The 21,138-nt window shown below is 46.0% G+C and overlaps 3 non-coding genes and 5 pseudogenes across 3 annotated transcripts; 3 read left to right on the forward strand and 5 right to left on the reverse strand.

Annotated features, from left to right (window-relative positions):
- Nucleotides 1-12,558: 12,558 nt before the first annotated feature.
- Nucleotides 12,559-12,693, reverse strand: LOC118772240 (annotated as a pseudogene).
- A 373-nt stretch (nucleotides 12,694-13,066) lies between these two features.
- On the forward strand, nucleotides 13,067-13,174 carry LOC118772249. The gene has a single exon (XR_005004649.1). It is a non-coding gene; the product is annotated as a U6 spliceosomal RNA (small nuclear RNA).
- A 1,251-nt stretch (nucleotides 13,175-14,425) lies between these two features.
- On the reverse strand, nucleotides 14,426-14,544 carry LOC118772227 (annotated as a pseudogene).
- A 928-nt stretch (nucleotides 14,545-15,472) lies between these two features.
- On the reverse strand, nucleotides 15,473-15,607 carry LOC118772237 (annotated as a pseudogene).
- Nucleotides 15,608-15,980: 373 nt separating this feature from the next.
- Nucleotides 15,981-16,088, forward strand: LOC118772250. The gene has a single exon (XR_005004650.1). It is a non-coding gene; the product is annotated as a U6 spliceosomal RNA (small nuclear RNA).
- Nucleotides 16,089-17,345: 1,257 nt separating this feature from the next.
- LOC118772228 lies at nucleotides 17,346-17,464 on the reverse strand (annotated as a pseudogene).
- Nucleotides 17,465-18,391: 927 nt separating this feature from the next.
- On the reverse strand, nucleotides 18,392-18,526 carry LOC118772241 (annotated as a pseudogene).
- A 373-nt stretch (nucleotides 18,527-18,899) lies between these two features.
- On the forward strand, nucleotides 18,900-19,007 carry LOC118772251. Its single transcript, XR_005004651.1, has one exon. It is a non-coding gene; the product is annotated as a U6 spliceosomal RNA (small nuclear RNA).
- Nucleotides 19,008-21,138: the final 2,131 nt, after the last annotated feature.

Below are 21,138 nucleotides of genomic sequence, written 5' to 3' on the forward strand. Positions count from 1 at the left end.
GGACGTCGAGGCCTCTGCGACGACGACGGCGGTGGCGGCGGGCGCACCGCTGGGCTCCGCTTCCTGGAGGAGAGCAAAGTGGTGCTCGAGGAAACGAATCTCCTCCAGCATCTGCTCGTCCTCCCCGAAGCTCTCATCGCTGTCGTCCTCCCAGTCCTCCTCGGCCTCTTCGGTCCCATCCGGAGCGTCGGGATCACCCAAATCTCGCTGCAGCACAGTGCCCGTCTGGGAGTACAGGTACTCCACCCCGATGAGTTCCCCTACGCAGACAAACGCACACACGGGTGTTAAATCACAGACGCCGCAAAGCAGCAGCAGCAGCAGCAAGGTGCTGTCGCTCAGGTAACTCACCTGTGTACTCCCTGGGCTGGGTGTAACTTTCAACCAGCGTGAGCCCGACGAACTCCTGGCACAGCTGGTTGAAACTGTGCTGCAGCTGGGCACTGTAGCAATGCAGCGCCGAGCGTTGTCCTCCCTCGACTGCCGCCCTGCCACGGTTCTCGTTCCACCGCACCAGGCCCTCCAACAGGTACACCTGGAAGTGAACATCACTCGCAGACGTACCTAAAACAAAGGGCAGAGCCGCACAGTTAGTTTGAGAAGGACTTAACATACATACATACAGACGGAAATCTTTTCTGCACGCGCGCATGTGGGAAAAAAGACTTACCTGGAATGAAGCGGCACAGGTGCAGGTGGAACGACTCCAGGGAAGTGGAGCCTCTGGCGCACCTGTAGACGGGGAGCCTCACTCCGCCCCTGGTGACCTCCCCCGTCTTGGCGTAGAGCTCCACTCCCGCAGGGTCCTGGATGCAGTCGAGGTGCCTGCGCTGCGTGCTCCAGATGTCCTCCATGCGGGCGCGGTCGATCAAAGGGACGCCCATGCTATCCTTCACCTCCCAGAAGGCGTCCAGCACCTCCTGGAGGAGCCGCTCCGTCTCGGCAGCACCGCGGGTGCGGCGCCGACAGTGACGGGCGAGCTCCTTGCCGGACAGCTTCACATGGGCGTTCCTCCCCTCCTCGGACTGCTTGGCCTCCCTCAGGCGGGCGACGTCCTCCGCATCCCATTCAAAGATGGCAAAGGACAGCCTCGCCATGAAGGGGCTGTAGAGCTGGTGGCTGTCGGTGGTGACACCTCTCGCGAAGCGACGCAGGAGGTGCCACACGTCGAGCCTGACCACCAGCTCGTGCCACTCGTGGAACATCTGCGATGTCCTGGGCTGTCCCACGGCGACACAGCAGTCCCGGTCCACGTACAAGACCTTGGGAGGGGCCTTCCCGGCTTCATGGTACCGCCGCATCAGTCCGGCCGCCATGTCGGCGAGTCCGTCCCCCTCGGCGGCCGTGAGGACGGACACGAGCACCTGCCCATGCTCGTTGCCGACGTTGGTGACCCAGGTGGCTGTCCCGGCGGCACCGCCCGCAAGCTTCTTGGTGACCTGCGCAAAACAGCGACACATAACGTTTAGACGCACGTCGCGCACACGTGGGTAGGGCAGGCGACGGCACGCTGCGGCGGGCGACAAAGCTTACCTTCTTGGACGAATCCATCTTCAAAATGTCACCAAAGATGGACGTGACCCTGGCCTTCATCTCGTCTAGTCTCGTCAGGGCGTCCTGGACGTAGACAGAGATCAGCCAGGCTACGCTGGGCACCGGGTGCATTTGTGGAAGCGACACCGCCTGCGGTGCTGCGCCCGGTGCCCGAAGCTTGCGGAGCACGGAGAGGTACAGCATGGACTGCGCCATCCACTCCCTGGTGTGCTGCTCCACCAGAGAGGCACGGAGGCGAGACGCACTGTTGCCCAGAGTGCGCTCCTTCAGCAGCCCGATCACCGCTCTGTCGCAGGACAACCTGGGAGGGAAATCAGACGTTACTAGGGAAAATAAAAAAACAGACACATTGCTGCATTGTGCCGGGTTGCTGTGTTGAAATGCATTAAAGCCACTTACTTGTACGTGAGAACAGCTGGGAACTGCTCGCGATGGGCGATGTCCAGCTGTTCCAAGATGTCCCGCGACCAGCCCGCCACCTTCTTGTGACAGGAGCCGCACTCGAGGTACTCGGTGCCCATGAAGTACCAGCCGCTCCTGTCCAAGACCCTCCGGACGGTCTTATACAGCCCAGCGCCCACGAGCTTGCCCCCACAGGCAGGGCAGCGGAAGTGGTATGCCCACATCCTGTAGGGCAGCCACAGGCAGAAGGGGCGCTGGAAGAAGGGGTGGGCTGTGGCGGGTGGCTGCGTGTAGATGGGCCGGGCACCTGGCGGATACCACCACATGCGGAATTCAGATGTGAGGACAACCTGCCCGCTGGCTGTCCTCCTGAACAATGCCCGGCCCACCCAATCGTGTTGCTCCTCCGGCAGCGTAAGCCTCCAGGCGCGTGGCAGCAGCTGGAACACACAGCAGGATCAGACTGTTAGTGTGCTGAACTGAATGTAAAACACACACACACACACAGACAAACAAACACGCAATAACACAATCGCCATTCATCACTGAGCGTACCTCTGCGCCGGAGAACGATGGCTGGGCGGGGGTCCTGGGGGGATCGGCGTCCCTGGATGAGCCTGAGGGCACATAGCAAAGTTATGCGTTACACATATATTACACGTGTGCTGTACACGTACGCGCTGCATGACTGGGTTTTCGTAACAAAGCCTACTTACTGGGAGAGTCGACCTCCATGGCAGCGGCCAGCAGCTCGGTGTCTGAAGGAGCAGTAGGGTCCATGGATGCAGCGCCTGCTCGTACAGGGAACAACAAAGCACCGATTACGCGTCGACGCATTTATAAAAGCTGATATTCATCGCACAGACTTTTGCATAGATAATGTGGTTACCTGGACGTGGGAGAATATGTGCCGGCTGGGCTTCGGGCGTCCTCTGCTCTTCGTCCCGGGCCAGCACATACCTCTTCAGGTCCTGCATCCTAGACCCTGCTCCCACCTTCTGCCGCCTCACCCACTGCACATAGCTGCAAAGAGAACAGAGCAAACACAAAATTAATCTCTCAGTCACACACGCGCACACACAAACGCGCACACACAATACTTACGATCGACTCTCGGCATCCCTGGCCTCGTACAGGGACTTTAAAGTGCGGTGGCCGTGCACTCCGATCCCCACCAGGCTGTCATCCAGGCCCCTCACGCTCTGGGAACCCTCACCTATCCTACGCCTGGCGATGGCTTCCACCATCGCTGGATAGAACCTGGTGTAGGAGACGAGGGCGTCCTTGTTGAGCATGAGGGGCGTCTGCATGGTATCCCCGCCCTCTCTCTCCCTCTCGTGGGACGCGATGATGGAGCACGCGTATCCCGCGTCGTTCTCCAGCAGCCAGCGCAGGCTGTGACCCCGATACTGGCCGAACTGCAGCTCCGTCTCGGCCAGCACCGCCTGGATGTCGTTTGGGTCACCCCCCCGTTCTGCCACTCTAGCCCTCGCCTCCACGCTGACCCTATCGGCCCTCTTTATCTGCCAGGCGGCGCCCCCCCCCCCCCGGCGGTGTTGAAGGGCCACCGCCTGCGCTGCGTCGGAGGGCCGGAGGGTCAAGTCGAAAGACGAGGGCTCGAAGCGGAATTTCGGGGCGCTCTCCATTTTCTACAAGGAGAAGACGACAAAAGAAACACACAAAAGACAAAAGAAATTAAAGCACACCGTAAGCAAAGCATTTTTAAGACACACACACACACAATGAAAGAGAGTGATTACACTGATCACACACTGCTAATACACATGAACCTTTTACACTCCCCGTGGAGCTGCTTACAATAGAACAATGGTGCACAGTTTTTACAATGGCCTAGGCACGTGGCCGTTCAACAAAGCAGGGGTCTCATTTACACATCTAAAACATATTTAGGCCTTTTGTTTCGACTCCACACTGCTGTAACAACATCTCGGGGGTCTGAAAAGGTTAACCAAACAGTCTGATCTCGGTTTAAATGCATTTTGAGAGGCCGCCAGATCATTTTAGAGCATTGACGGAAAATAGCGTTTAAACGCATCGGAATGAATGAGCTAATGGCGGGTAACCGTGCTAACGCTTCTAAAGCGTACTTAAACTTCGAATTTAGGTAGTAATACAATCATCTCCCATGTGCTAACATATGAACCAAGCACTTTGATCGTGTTTTAAAAGCGTTTTACCGCCGCGATCGATCTCCTAAACTGTCGATCACCGGTAGTCAGGCTAGCGCGGTAGCACGCTACGTCTGCTATAGGTCCGCTTTATTAAGGCGAAAAAATGGCTTTTCGTGTAAAGTAATCTCGCAGGCAGGTAGCGTCACATAAACCAAGTACTCCGATCGTGTTTTAAATGCGTTTTTCCGCCGCGATCGATCTTCTAAACCGCCGATTACCGGTGGTCAGGCTAGCGCGGTAGCTATATTAAGGCAGAAAAGAGCTTTTTCGTAGAAAGTAAAGCTATTTTTTCGCCGTGGCACATAGCGTCAAACATGAAAAAGTTGATAAAGTGGATAAAGTTTACGCAGTTCGACTTACCGCTGGTGTTTTCGGAGTAGGTCAAGTTCAGAATGAAGAACAGCGGCGGGAAAACCGGGCCTTGTCAAATCAGAGCGCGGACGTGAAATGAAACAGGCCAATCAAAAAATGCAGCTGTTGTCCATTGGCCTGTTTCATTTAGAACGAAAGCCAATGAGAGCCCAGCTAGACCGGAAAGGCGTGGCTAAGGTATATGAAACAAAGAATAGAGAAAAAGGGCCAACCGGAGGCGCAAGGATGACACGCAAATTCGTGAAGCGTTCCATGTTTTTGAACGTGACATGACCACAGTATGAAATGTTTTGGGGGAAAGAAAAAAATCCTTCGATTAACTGTTTTGCATACGGGACTTTTATTTTGAAACATATCGCCTGAAATTGTGGACTAAATACGCCTTGTTTCAAGAGAGAAATAAATACAAGCTGAAGGGAAGGAGTAATAACAGAAATCTGTGTTTGTGGTCAAATAGCGCCTCCTGTCCAGGGAAAAAACTCACATAACCGGGTATTCTCAGGGTGGTCTCCCATCCAAGTATTAAGCAGACCCAACCCTGTTTAGTTTCTGAGATCCTGCTTATTCAGGGTGGTATGGCCGTAAGCTACGCCTACGTCTTCAAAAAGCACTCTCATACGTGTCCCTTTGAATTTCAGCATGACGTCTTATGGATTTCACCGTACACTTACTGCCGTTTATGTCATTACCCAAGCCTGAACGTTCATCCAACACAATCAGCACAGCAAGTGTAATAATTTCCTTAAGTGGAAAGCGCTCTTGTTTCAAATCCAGCCATACGACAGACTAGTCTGACAGACTGACGACAGACTCCTGCAAGTGGGCTGCGCAGTGCCACAAGAGTATGGCTAATGGAAAGACCTCATTAGTCCTTTTTGTAGTGAAAATGCCACTGGATTTTTTATTTAATGGCGACACTCCTACCAATACCGTTCAACTGGCCCATAATTCTACACTGTCCATTTCCGTATTCAGCAATGGATGCGTACGCGGGAGACAGAAGTTGCTATGAATGCCATACGCGCGAAAGAAAAAAAGAGGGGAAAAAGCCCCTCTATGACACTCCGATCATCGGAGTGCAATTGCATTACTTGTAAAAAAGAAAAAAAAAAAGTCAAGATAAAACAAACACACAAACACAACACGATCATCACAGCAAGTGTAATAATGTCCTTGTATTCCCATCCGTGTTCCCCAGGCTGAAATATGAACGTTCAGTTCTGGAGCGCCCTCACCCGTTTCACTGCACCACAGACAGTCTTCGCTTTTTTATTTTTATTATTTTTAAAAACTGACTGGGGACTATGTCGGCGAGCTCTTTCAGACAGATTCAGAGCCTCCAGATGAAGAAAATGTATAGGTCTATTTCCGGGCAGGGGTCGTCTGCCCTTCTTTAGATCACCTTAACTTAAGTGTACATGATTGTATGAAAAGACAAATAAATAGACGCTGAAAGGATCGAGTTATAAGAGAAATGTGTGTTTGCGGTCAAATATCGCCTCCTGTGGAGGGAAAAGGCTTACAGCACCTGGTATTACCAGGCGGTCCCCCATCCAAGTACTAACCAGGCCCAAACCTGCTTAGCATCCGCGAAGGGACGAGATCGGGCGTGTTTTTTTTTTTTTTATTTATCAACGTTGTCTATCAAAAAAAAAATTCCATTCAATCATTTATGCCATCAAAGCCCATCAAAACATTCCATAAAAAGATTTTTAGTTTGGAAAATTAAGTGCAACACCTCCTATTGTATGTGTAATGAAAGGATTGTTTTTTATGATCAGATTGTCAAAAATGTCCCATTGTCCATTCATGTTAAAATAGTCATATAGGGTCTGAATTGATTGTTGTAATTTCCTTTTGTATAATGTCCACAGTGAAATAACACAGTCTCTGTTCTATTGGACATTTCGTCTACACCAGATTGAATATCTGGCAACAGATAAAAATAAATTAAGAGCATATACATTTCCACATTTCCCATTAAAACCAAATAAAAACAAGACTTCCCACCCCCCCTGCAGTAACATGTCGTCATATTTCTCTTTCATCAGCCCTCCCACAACCTCTTTCAATTTCCTCATAAAACCCTCCAAACCTGAACAGTATAAAAACAGATGTAAAATCCCCTCATCCTCCTTTTGGCATACTTGACACCTTGCGTTCTGCCCCCAACCAATTTTACACAACCTCATCTCTGTCAGAATGCCATTGTGTCTCAATATGTAGTCGAATTGCTCTAAAGCTGGTTCCATGTATTTGAATCTGCCGTTCTTCCATATCCTGCTCACCTCCATCCCGGGAAACAGTCTTTCCCAGTATTCATTTGATCTTGGTGGCGTAAAAGCAGCATTTCTAAAAACACTGTAAAAGCTTTTTAAAAGGCATGAGCCAATGTGTATTTTATTGTCCTTCCTTTTACAATAAACCTCTGGCATTCCCTCCCCTCCCCCCCCCCTCCCCTTCCTGAATTCCCTTTACCCATTCACCCGGTATTGCCCTTTTGATCTGATCATATTGTTTTCTTAAAACCTCTCTTCTGACCTCTCCACCAACTTGCTCGACTGCATCCACTATTGCCTGTAATGGTAGAAATCCCTCCCTTACCTCATACAGCACATCTTTAACTCTCCCGAGGCCTGCCTCTATCCAAATTTTAAAATATACCTCTTTTCCCTCCACTAAAATCCTAGGATTTAAAAATAATGGTTGATTTAAAAACTGCTCTCTCCTTTTAAGCTCCCAGGTGGTGTTTGGTAAAAACTCTGCCCAGGAGCATAAAACCTCTTTGTAAAATTCTGATATCCCTGTTATCATGCTTTTCTTTAGTTTCATCCATAAAATGCTTGTTCCCATTTCCAATCCCCCACATTTGTTTAAAAAATATTTCATGACTCCCTTCCATATCCCCACCTGTTCAGAGCTTAAAAACTTCTTAATCGCTTTAACTCTAAGGCTCTTCATACGTGTCGTTGGATCTAGAAGTCCCAGCCCCCCTTCCTCCTTTGTTCCAATTAAAGTGTCATATGCAATTCTGGCTGGCTTCCCTCCCCATAAAAAATCTAAAACACTCCTTTTAACTCTTTTAATGACCCACATTGGCATTGCCGTTACCCCTAAAACATACCACATTTTTGACAGCATTAGAGAATTAACAATTAAAACCTTCCCTCTTAAAAACAAATTTCTTTGTTTCCAAAAATGCAGCCTTCTCTCCATCCCTCCTACTACCTCCTCCCACACCAGATCCCCCGTTTTCCTCTCTTCCTTTCCTATCCTTACCCCTAAAATCTTTATATTATCTTTTTGTTCTTTAAAAGGCAAATAAAATGGCAGTGACTCCACTCCCCCTAACCTCATAAAAACTGTTTTTTCTAGATTCACTCTTGCACCTGACCCCTTGCAATATCTCTCTATGACTTTCATTGCATTCTCCACACTTTCAACGTCTTCTACTAGTAATGTCGTGTCATCAGCGTACTGGAAAATTGGTTCTGCACTTTCCGCACCCTCCACTCTTATTCCCTTAATTCGCCCATCTGCCTTTACAGCCAATCCCAACGGCTCCGCCACTAAACTGTATAGCAATGCAGAGAGTGGACACCCCTGCCTTATTGATCTTGTTATTTTAAAAGCCTCGCTTACGAATCTGTTGCATTTAATGCAGCTTACTGCATCTGAATATAAACACTTTAACCACTTTGCACATTTCTCCCCAAAACCAAACTGTTCTATCAAATCAAACAAGTACTTGTGTTCAACTCTGTCAAAAGCTTTTTCTAAATCCAAACTTATCAAATACCCACCCCTCCCCTTCTCTCCCATATATGCCACCATATCCCTTATGCTGCTTACTATATCTGATATATCTCTGCCTTGTATGGCATATGCCTGGTTTGTTTTGATTATGTCTGGTAAAATCCTTTTAAAACGGTTTGCTAAAACTTTCGCTAAAATCTTGTAGTCCGTATTCAACATTGTCAACGGTCTAAAATTCTTCAGGTCTGCTGGGTCCCCCCTCTTTTTAAAAATGAGTTTAACCACCCCCATCTTCATTGTTTGGCTCATTCCTCCCTTTTCAAACACCTCCTTATATAGATCCCTCAATATGGGAATTAAAATATCCTTAAAAGCCTTATAAAATTCTCCCGGTAAACCATCTGTCCCTGGACTTTTCCCATTATTTAGCTGAGCTACTGCCATGTCAATCTCTTCTTCTGATATTTCCTGTTCACATTCATCCTTATCCCTGTCCGATACCTTCACTTTCAACTGCTGTAATAAAAATTTTTCTTCATTCTCATCCACTCCCCTCCCCTTAAACATTTCCATATAAAACCTTGTTACCTCCCGCAATATTCCCTCTGTTCCCATCACCTTCTGTCCATCCCCATTTAAAACCTCCTTAATCATTTCTGTCCTTTGCCTTGTCTCTTCCAAACTAAAAAAGAATTTGGTGCATCGTTCCCCTTCCACCACATTTTTTGCTCTGCTTCTTATCATCGCCCCTCTACACTTCATTTCCTCAATTTCTCTTAATTTCTCCTCCAATAACAATATCTGACCCACATCCCCATCCACTCTCCTCAACTCTGCTCCCAAATCTTCCCTCACTCTTCGTTCTTCCATTCTTTTTACTCTCTGCACCATCCTGCCGTACTCCATTGAAAACCTCCTTATGTCGTATTTGATATTGTCCCACCAAATTCTTTTATCGTCTTTAAACAATTCATGTTCTATCCCCCCGCTGATAATACTCTTCACCCCCATCACATAAAACTGATCTTTTAAAAGCTCTGTATTTAAAACCCATACTCCTGGTCCCCTTTCCACCTCTGTAAAATCCATGTTTACAAATAAAAAGTCGTGATCGCTAAATGCTGTTTCTTTGTAAAAAACCTGCTTTATATATTTTCCAGTTTCCCTATCACATAAAACAAGATCAATCCTACTCTGGCACAAAAAGTTTCCCACAATTTGTCTTCTTGAAAAACCCCTCTTCCCCTCATTTCGTTCTCTCCATATATCTATCACATCATGTTTTGTCATTAAATTTTTTAGTTCTCCCCTCCCCACATCAGTTTTAAAAACCATACCCTCTGCAATATCCATTCTGCTAAAAACTGTGTTAAAATCCCCCACAAGAGCCACTCTTCCCCACCCATCCATTAAAACACTCAAATTCTTAAAAAACCTCTCTTTCTCTCTCTCCTTATTAGGTGCATGCAGGTTACATAACACTACAGGTTCTCCCATGTTCCATATTCTAACTGCTATGCATTTTCCTTCTTTCCCATTATAAACCTCTTCTACTCTTTCACATGCCCCCCTTCTAATTAAAATGGCAACCCCTCTCCCTCTTTGATTTCCCCCATTATTATAAAACACTTCTCCATCCCACATAGATTTCATTTCATTCACAGATTCGTCATTCCAATATGTTTCTTGCAATAGTAGTACATCCGCTCTTTCACATAACACTAAACAACTCCGAAATTTCTGCGCTCTTGTTAAACCCCTCGCATTGATTGAAGCAATACAAAGAGTCATTAAAAGCCACAGGAAACACACCATCCTCATCATTTTCTCTTTTAATCTTTCTCTTCCGCACCTACTAACACCCCGTATCTACTCTGCTTCATACCTCCCGTGTCCGTTTCTCCTTCTTTCCCCTCCTCTCGCTTTCGTCTTCTTTTCCCCGCTTCTATATTTGGGGTTACCTTTATTGTTCTTCGTCGTAAACTTCTTACTGTAGCCTCCGTTATCCCTTTTCCTGCCGTTTCCCCATTCCTCTCCTCCACATCGTTCTCCTCCATACTCTTTGGCTTATCCGATTCTTTTATCATCTCTGTTGTGATTTCAGTGAGATCTATGGGCGTCCAGATCTCACTCTCCATTAGCTCTTCTTGTTTTTCTTTTTCTGCGTGTTCTAAATGGCCCGTCTCTTTCGTCTGCTCCCCACCTTCCATATCTCCAACTTCACCCTCTCCCTCAACAGGGGGGTCGCCTATAACTCCCTCTGCATCCTCCTCTGTCCCTTCTGCGGCGTCTTCCTCCTCCCCTTCATGATCCGTCTCGCACTCACACCTCATCATCATTTGGCGGCAATCCGGGCACCTCACCGCTTTGCAATCCCGCGCGAAGTGTCCCTGCTCCAAACAATCCCGGCATTTGAACTCCGGACAGTCTCTCAGTATATGTCCAGGGTTCATACACAATCGACAGATTTTCACCTGCCGATCATGCATGACCCTGAAATACTGCACTCCTTCCGCCGTCTCAAATTTGACACTGTATGGCAGGGACACTACTTCTTTCGGGAATCTCACTCTGAGATATCTCGTCCCGTCTGCAATGTCAGTGCCCGGATAAAAGCGCCGCTTGACTGGTAGGATCGGCGTCACTCCCCAGCCATTCAATTTCGCGATGATTTCCCTGTCTTCAATGTATGCCGGCAAATGCAAAAACGAAACCATTACTTCTTTGGACGCCAATTTCCTCACTTCACAAACTACTCCTTTAATGGTAATGCCATCCATCAGCCGCTCACACGATTCTTGATCAGTCAAAGTCATCTCAAATTCATTATTAGGTCTTGGTCGTAATGCCAACAATTTTCCGTATCCAATTTTCCCAATAACGCTTTTAATAATCTCTCCTGCTGTAATCTCCTTCATTGCATCAAGTTCCAACACAATCGTAGTTTCCTTCTTATAATTAAACGAAGCCTTAAATCCTTTCAAAGCGATATTCCCCAACTCTTGTTCTCTCTTCGATCCGTTTTCAAATACCTTTTCTGGTTCTCCTCCGTTTCCATGGTCTTTACCGATTCGTGATCCTCCTGCCGTTCCAATTTCTTTGCCAAAAATATCCGTCATACTTCAAACACAGTAAAGGGGAAACCCCCAAGCAGCCAAGCTACTAGGGGGCAATCCCAAACTCAAAAGAAAGAAAGAAAAGAAGTAATACAAAACAAAAATATACAGAAAAACAGAAATAGAAAAGAAATGGTGAGCCTGTCTCACCGTCTGCCGGCGCGAATACCAAAAAACTCAGAGTGACGTCAGACGTAGGACGTGTTCAGGGTGGCATGGCCGTAAGCGAAAGCCATGTCTTCAAATAACACTCTCACACTTGTCCCCTTGAATTTCAGCACGACGTCTTATGGATTTCACCATACATTTGCTGCCGTTTATGTCAGCCGTGTCGTTGTGGAAGCCTGAACGTTCATCCAACACAATCATCACAGCAGGTGTAATAATGTCCTTAAGTGGAAAGCGCTCTTGCTCTAAATCCAGCCATACGACAGACTAGTCCTCCTCATTCTTAGCTCTATACTCACTTTGATACTACACTCACTTTCCATTGCGCTGTAAAATGCAGGCGCAGCGCAAGTTACAATCTCTTTTTTCATCTTCAGTCATGTTACTGATACAACGATACAAACAAAAACATGTACATTATCAAATGATCTTATTGGGCAAAACAAACAAAAAAAATATTGTAGCGATTACTAATTCAAGCAGTGAGCAAAAAACCAGGATAAACAAGAAATCAATACAACATCCCCTATGTAAGAGCGCATACGTCAGCTCGTTTCTGTCTTCAGGTTTTGTTTTATTTATTTATTTTTTTACTTTCAATAGAGCATCACGCATAAGCATTGAACATCTCTTTCTGAGTGTTACGACCCCCTGCTTCCCCTGTAGTTCCTGTGATGGCCACGCAGAGGTTTCAGGCCGCGGTGGGAACTGTTAATTGCTTATTATTCACACCTGGCGTCGGGGTGAGCTATATGACCGTGAGCGCGCGTCTCTCTGGGGCTCGTCGCATTGCGCATGTCCCTCTCCTCACACACACGCACCTGTCTACTCCACCTACAGACACGCACCCATTCATTCCCCTAGACATATTCTTTTCTTACGTTCTCTTTTAGAAACTTTAACAAATGTATTCTTTGTTTGAAAGTCATTTCTGTTGTCTGCCTCCCTTTTTTATGCTGCGGTCCGACGGGCCGGCCGTAACACTGAGCATGAAAAATCAGGGGAGAGCGCGAACGCAGTGGCGCACTAGCAGACGTCATGCAGTCGAGATTCCCACATTTGGGGAATTCGCAGGGGTCAGCACAGCCGGAGTGCAATGACTGTTTAAATGGTGTCTGTTGCATGGAAAGTCTACTTCATACTCTCCGAAAACAGTCGTGGCTAAAAATCTGTGCGGGCGGGTCTAATGTTGACATCTGCCAATGGTGACGATTACGGACCAATTGAATTTGCATTTTTACCTGTCCTGATGCCACCTAAGGTGTCCCGGTGACTAATATTACGCAATTACTGTAATAAGTGGAAAATGGAGAAATAGAGTGAATGAAGGAAAATAGAACTAGAGCGCAAAAAGGTACTGAGGGGGAGGAATGTAACATGAAGTTTGCTGCATCGCTCTGATAGAGCTGAGAAAGGCCGGAATCAACAAATGTTTACAAGTAACCATGAATGGGAGCTGATGGCCAACAACCGCCTGCATAAAGCTGATGTCCGAGGTCCTGTTGCGTGCTAGCTACGGCAGCACATATACTAAAATTGGAACGATACAGAGAAGATTAGCATGGCCCCTGGCGCAAGGATGACACGCAAATTCGTGAAGCGTTCCATGTTTTTGAACGTGACATGACCACAGTATGAAATGTTTTGGGGGAAAGAAAAAAATCCTTCGATTAACTGTTTTGCATACGGGACTTTTATTTTGAAACATATCGCCTGAAATTGTGGACTAAATACGCCTTGTTTCAAGAGAGAAATAAATACAAGCTGAAGGGAAGGAGTAATAACAGAAATCTGTGTTTGTGGTCAAATAGCGCCTCCTGTCCAGGGAAAAAACTCACATAACCGGGTATTCTCAGGGTGGTCTCCCATCCAAGTATTAAGCAGACCCAACCCTGTTTAGTTTCTGAGATCCTGCTTATTCAGGGTGGTATGGCCGTAAGCTACGCCTACGTCTTCAAAAAGCACTCTCATACGTGTCCCTTTGAATTTCGGCATGACGTCTTATGGATTTCACCGTACACTTACTGCCGTTTATGTCATTACCCAAGCCTGAACGTTCATCCAACACAATCAGCACAGCAAGTGTAATAATTTCCTTAAGTGGAAAGCGCTCTTGTTTCAAATCCAGCCATACGACAGACTAGTCTGACAGACTGACGACAGACTCCTGCAAGTGGGCTGCGCAGTGCCACAAGAGTATGGCTAATGGAAAGACCTCATTAGTCCTTTTTGTAGTGAAAATGCCACTGGATTTTTTATTTAATGGCGACACTCCTACCAATACCGTTCAACTGGCCCATAATTCTACACTGTCCATTTCCGTATTCAGCAATGGATGCGTACGCGGGAGACAGAAGTTGCTATGAATGCCATACGCGCGAAAGAAAAAAAGAGGGGAAAAGCCCCTCTATGACACTCCGATCAAAGGAGTGCAATTGCATTACTTGTAAAAAAAAAAAAAAGTCAAGAAAAAACAAACACACAAACACAACACGATCATCACAGCAAGTGTAATAATGTCCTTGCATTCCCATCCGTGTTCCCCAGGCTGAAATATGAACGTTCAGTTCTGGAGCGCCCTCACCCGTTTCACTGCACCACAGACAGTCTTCGCTTTTTTATTTTTATTATTTTTAAAAACTGACTGGGGACTATGTCGGCGAGCTCTTTCAGACAGATTCAGAGCCTCCAGATGAAGAAAATGTATAGGTCTATTTCCGGGCTGGGGTCGTCTGCCCTTCTTTAGATCACCTTAACTTAAGTGTACATGATTGTATGAAAAGACAAATAAATAGACGCTGAAAGGATCGAGTTATAAGAGAAATGTGTGTTTGCGGTCAAATATCGCCTCCTGTGGAGGGAAAAGGCTTACAGCACCTGGTATTCCCAGGCGGTCTCCCATCCAAGTACTAACCAGGCCCAAACCTGCTTAGCATCCGCGAATGGACGAGATCGGGCGTGTTCAGGGTGGCATGGCCGTAAGCGAAAGCCGCGTCTTCAAATAACACTCTCATACATGTCCCCTTGAATTTCAGCACGACGTCTTATGGATTTCACCATACATTTGCTGCCGTTTATGTCATCACCCAAGCCTGAACGTTCATCCAACACAATCATCACAGCAGGTGTAATAATGTCCTTAAGTGGAAAGCGCTCTTGCTCTAAATCCAGCCATACGACAGACTAGTCCTCTTCATTCTTAGCTCTATACTCACTTTGATACTACACTCACTTTCCATTGCGCTGTAAAATGCAGGCGCAGCGCAAGTTACAATCTCTTTTTTCATCTTCAGTCATGTTACTGATACAACGATACAAACAAAAACATGTACATTATCAAATGATCTTATTGGGCAAAACAAACAAAAAAAATATTGTAGCGATTACTAATTCAAGCAGTGAGCAAAAAACCAGGATAAACAAGAAATCAATACAACATCCCCTATGTAAGAGCGCATACGTCAGCTCGTTTCTGTCTTCAGGTTTTGTTTTATTTATTTATTTTTTTACTTTCAATAGAGCATCACGCATAAGCATTGAACATCTCTTTCTGAGTGTTACGACCCCCTGCTTCCCCTGTAGTTCCTGTGATGGCCACGCAGAGGTTTCAGGCCGCGGTGGGAACTGTTGATTGCTTATTATTCACACCTGGCGTCGGGGTGAGCTATATGACCGTGAGCGCGCGTCTCTCTGGGTCTCGTCGCATTGCGCATGTCCCTCTCCTCACACACGCACCTGTCTACTCCACCTACAGACACGCACCCATTCATTCCCCTAGACATATTCTTTTCTTACGTTCTCTTTTAGAAACTTTAACAAATGTATTCTTTGTTTGAAAGTCATTTCTGTTGTCTGCCTCCCTTTTTTATGCTGCGGTCCGACGAGCCGGTCGTAACACTGAGCATGAAAAATCAGGGGAGAGCGCGAACGCAGTGGCGCACTAGCAGAAATTATGCAGTCGAGATTCCCACATTTGGGGAATTCGCAGGGGTCAGCACAGCCGGAGTGCAATGACTGTTTAAATGGTGTCTGTTGCATGGAAAGTCTACTTCATACTCTCCGAAAACAGTCGTGGCTAAAAATCTGTGCGGGCGGGTCTAATGTTGACATCTGCCAATGGTGACGATTACAGACCAATTGAATTTGCATTTTTACCTGTCCTGATGCCACCTAAGGTGTCCCGGTGACTAATATTACGCAATTACTGTAATAAGTGGAAAATTGAGAAATAGAGTGAATGAAGGAAAATAGAACTAGAGCGCAAAAAGGTACTGAGGGGGAGGAATGTAACATGAAGTTTGCTGCATCGCTCTGATAGAGCTGAGAAAGGCTGGAAACAACATCTGTTTACAAGTAACCATGAATGGGAGCTGATGGCCAACAACCGCCTGCATAAAGCTGATGTCCGAGGTCCTGTTGCGTGCTAGCTACGGCAGCACATATACTAAAATTGGAACGATACAGAGAAGATTAGCATGGCCCCTGGCGCAAGGATGACACGCAAATTCGTGAAGCGTTCCATGTTTTTGAACGTGACATGACCACAGTATGAAATGTTTTGGGGGAAAGAAAAAAATCCTTCGATTAACTGTTTTGCATACGGGACTTTTATTTTGGAACATATCGCCTGAAATTGTGAACTAAATACGCCTTGTTTCAAGAGAGAAATAAATACAAGCTGAAGGGAAGGAGTAATAACAGAAATCTGTGTTTGTGGTCAAATAGCGCCTCCTGTCCAGGGAAAAAACTCACATAACCGGGTATTCTCAGGGTGGTCTCCCATCCAAGTATTAAGCAGACCCAACCCTGTTTAGTTTCTGAGATCCTGCTTATTCAGGGTGGTATGGCCGTAAGCTACGCCTACGTCTTCAAAAAGCACTCTCATACGCGTCCCTTTGAATTTCGGCATGACGTCTTATGGATTTCACCGTACACTTACTGCCGTTTATGTCATTACCCAAGCCTGAACGTTCATCCAACACAATCAGCACAGCAAGTGTAATAATTTCCTTAAGTGGAAAGCGCTCTTGTTTCAAATCCAGCCATACGACAGACTAGTCTGACAGACTGACGACAGACTCCTGCAAGTGGGCTGCGCAGTGCCACAAGAGTATGGCTAATGGAAAGACCTCATTAGTCCTTTTTGTAGTGAAAATGCCACTGGATTTTTTATTTAATGGCGACACTCCTACCAATACCGTTCAACTGGCCCATAATTCTACACTGTCCATTTCCGTATTCAGCAATGGATGCGTATGCGGGAGACAGAAGTTGCTATGAATGCCATACGCGCGAAAGAAAAAAAGAGGGGAAAAGCCCCTCTATGACACTCCGATCAAAGGAGTGCAATTGCATTACTTGTAAAAAAAAAAAAAAAAAAAGTCAAGAAAAAAACAAACACACAAACACAACACGATCATCACAGCAAGTGTAATAATGTCCTTGCATTCCCATCCGTGTTCCCCAGGCTGAAATATGAACGTTCAGTTCTGGAGCTCCCTCACCCGTTTCACTGCACCACAGACAGTCTTCGCTTTTTTATTTTTATTATTTTTAAAAACTGACTGGGGACTATGTCGGCGAGCTCTTTCAGACAGATTCAGAGCCTCCAGATGAAGAAAATGTATAGGTCTATTTCCGGGCTGGGGTCGTCTGCCCTTCTTTAGATCACCTTAACTTAAGTGTACATGATTGTATCAAAAGACAAATAAATAGACGCTGAAAGGATCGAGATATAAGAGAAATGTGTGTTTGCGGTCAAATATCGCCTCCTGTGGAGGGAAAAGGCTTACAGCACCTGGCATTCCCAGGCGGTCTCCCATCCAAGTACTAACCAGGCCCAAACCTGCTTAGCATCCGCGAATGGACGAGATCGGGCGTGTTCAGGGTGGCATGGCCGTAAGCGAAAGCCGCGTCTTCAAATAACACTCTCATACTTGTCCCTTTGAATTTCAGCACGACGTCTTATGGATTTCACCATACATTTGCTGCCGTTTATGTCATCACCCAAGCCTGAACGTTCATCCAACACAATCATCACAGCAGGTGTAATAATGTCCTTAAGTGGAAAGCGCTCTTGCTCTAAATCCAGCCATACGACAGACTAGTCCACTTCATTCTTAGCTCTATACTCACTTTGATACTACACTCACTTTCCATTGCGCTGTAAAATGCAGGCGCAGCGCAAGTTACAATCTCTTTTTTCATCTTCAGTCATGTTACTGATACAACGATACAAACAAAAACATGTACATTATCAAATGATCTTATTGGGCAAAACAAACAAAAAAAATATTGTAGCGATTACTAATTCAAGCAGTGAGCAAAAAACCAGGATAAACAAGAAATCAATACAACATCCCCTATGTAAGAGCGCATACGTCAGCTCGTTTCTGTCTTCAGGTTTTGTTTTATTTATTTATTTTTTTACTTTCAATAGAGCATCACGCATAAGCATTGAACATCTCTTTCTGAGTGTTACGACCCCCTGCTTCCCCTGTAGTTCCTGTGATGGCCACGCAGAGGTTTCAGGCCGCGGTGGGAACTGTTGATTGCTTATTATTCACACCTGGCGTCGGGGTGAGCTATATGACCGTGAGCGCGCGTCTCTCTGGGTCTCGTCGCATTGCGCATGCCCTCTCCTCACACACGCACCTGTCTACTCCACCTACAGACACGCACCCATTCATTCCCCTAGACATATTCTTTTCTTACGTTCTCTTTTAGAAACTTTAACAAATGTATTCTTTGTTTGAAAGTCATTTCTGTTGTCTTCCTCCCTTTTTTATGCTGCGGTCCGACGAGCCGGTCGTAACACTGAGCATGAAAAATCAGGGGAGAGCGCGAACGCAGTGGCGCACTAGCAGACGTCATGCAGTCGAGATTCCCACATTTGGGGAATTCGCAGGGGTCAGCACAGCCGGAGTGCAATGACTGTTTAAATGGTGTCTGTTGCATGGAAAGTCTACTTCATACTCTCCGAAAACAGTCGTGGCTAAAAATCTGTGCGGGCGGGTCTAATGTTGACATCTGCCAATGGTGACGATTACGGACCAATTGAATTTGCATTTTTACCTGTCCTGATGCCACCTAAGGTGTCCCGGTGACTAATATTACGCAATTACTGTAATAAGTGGAAAATGGAGAAATAGAGTGAATGAAGGAAAATAGAACTAGAGCGCAAAAAGGTACTGAGGGGGAGGAATGTAACATGAAGTTTGCTGCATCGCTCTGATAGAGCTGAGAAAGGCTGGAAACAACATCTGTTTACAAGTAACCATGAATGGGAGCTGATGGCCAACAACCGCCTGCATAAAGCTGATGTCCGAGGTCCTGTTGCGTGCTAGCTACGGCAGCACATATACTAAAATTGGAACGATACAGAGAAGATTAGCATGGCCCCTGGCGCAAGGATGACACGCAAATTCGTGAAGCGTTCCATGTTTTTGAACGTGACATGACCACAGTATGAAATGTTTTGGGGGAAAGAAAAAAATCCTTCGATTAACTGTTTTGCATACGGGACTTTTATTTTGAAACATATCGCCTGAAATTGTGGACTAAATACGCCTTGTTTCAAGAGAGAAATAAATACAAGCTGAAGGGAAGGAGTAATAACAGAAATCTGTGTTTGTGGTCAAATAGCGCCTCCTGTCCAGGGAAAAAACTCACATAACCGGGTATTCTCAGGGTGGTCTCCCATCCAAGTATTAAGCAGACCCAACCCTGTTTAGTTTCTGAGATCCTGCTTATTCAGGGTGGTATGGCCGTAAGCTACGCCTACGTCTTCAAAAAGCACTCTCATACGCGTCCCTTTGAATTTCAGCATGACGTCTTATGGATTTCACCGTACACTTACTGCCGTTTATGTCATTACCCAAGCCTGAACGTTCATCCAACACAATCAGCACAGCAAGTGTAATAATTTCCTTAAGTGGAAAGCGCTCTTGTTTCAAATCCAGCCATACGACAGACTAGTCTGACAGACTGACGACAGACTCCTGCAAGTGGGCTGCGCAGTGCCACAAGAGTATGGCTAATGGAAAGACCTCATTAGTCCTTTTTGTAGTGAAAATGCCACTGGATTTTTTATTTAATGGCGACACTCCTACCAATACCGTTCAACTGGCCCATAATTCTACACTGTCCATTTCCGTATTCAGCAATGGATGCGTATGCGGGAGACAGAAGTTGCTATGAATGCCATACGCGCGAAAGAAAAAAAGAGGGGAAAAGCCCCTCTATGACACTCCGATCAAAGGAGTGCAATTGCATTACTTGTAAAAAAAAAAAAAAAAAGTCAAGAAAAAAACAAACACACAAACACAACACGATCATCACAGCAAGTGTAATAATGTCCTTGTATTCCCATCCGTGTTCCCCAGGCTGAAATATGAACGTTCAGTTCTGGAGCGCCCTCACCCGTTTCACTGCACCACAGACAGTCTTCGCTTTTTTATTTTTATTATTTTTAAAAACTGACTGGGGACTATGTCGGCGAGCTCTTTCAGACAGATTCAGAGCCTCCAGATGAAGAAAATGTATAGGTCTATATCCGGGCTGGGGTCGTCTGCCCTTCTTTAGATCACCTTAACTTAATCCAGAAAATGGTGGAAATTAAAATTGCTACCCAAATTTATGTGTGAGGTACTTTATGTTTCTTTGTTGACTACGTAAATAGGCTTTAAATAACCCCCCACCCCCCACCCCCCCACCCCTATACATGTAGAATACCTATTATGCAACTATGGAAAAACATGACAATCACCATAAAATCTCACTGATTAACCTAAAATTGAAGAGAAAGATCTTTTTGGTATGTTAAGGCCTTTATATTATTTCTAAGTACAGATATGTTATATGTTATGTTATTACAAAATGCACTCAGACATTCATCCACAGTCATGTGGGGGCCTGAATTGTAAAGAAGAGGTAATCGCTGAACCCACTTATCCCATACATCCCGTATTGCTGCGAGTTTGTCACGCTCTCGTCGGCCCTGCCTTGTTTCTCTGTCATCAAAGCGTATGACACAGGAGAAAAGATGAAAATTCTGTAGAGACATAGTGGCTGGAGATATTGCCCTTCCATTGTCAGCATTCCAAAGGCTTGCTGTTGCTTCGCCTTTTGACTTGTAAACTCCTGCCAAAATGAGCAACCCAATATAGGCTTGCAAGTGGGTCACATCCAAGTGTTTCCAACTGCCCCTATACACACGCCTCCCCTCCACGTTTGTCATCTCCAGTATATCCTTTTCAATTGATTATCAAGAGCTCAAATGCTAGTTTTATGTCTTGGGCATGGCTGACAGCGTATCTGGTAGGGCCTGAAACCATCCTGATGACATTAGCAGCACTAAGTCTACCCTGTCATTCAAGTGGGGAAAGGGACCATAATAACTTTCCATTTTTTGAAGGTAACATGCCTTCTGGTGGTTGAGAAACAGGAGGGTCAACACTTAGAGTCTCATTCTCATCAGAGGAGGATGCCTCATAATCAGGGTCCTCCTCAACGTTATCCTCTGTCTCATATACAGTCTCCTCTATGTCACTCTCACTGGCAAACAGCTGTGACAAAAC

The sequence above is a fragment of the Megalops cyprinoides genome, chromosome 25 (genome assembly GCF_013368585.1).
Source record: "Megalops cyprinoides isolate fMegCyp1 chromosome 25, fMegCyp1.pri, whole genome shotgun sequence".
Taxonomy (NCBI): Eukaryota; Metazoa; Chordata; class Actinopteri; order Elopiformes; family Megalopidae; genus Megalops; species Megalops cyprinoides.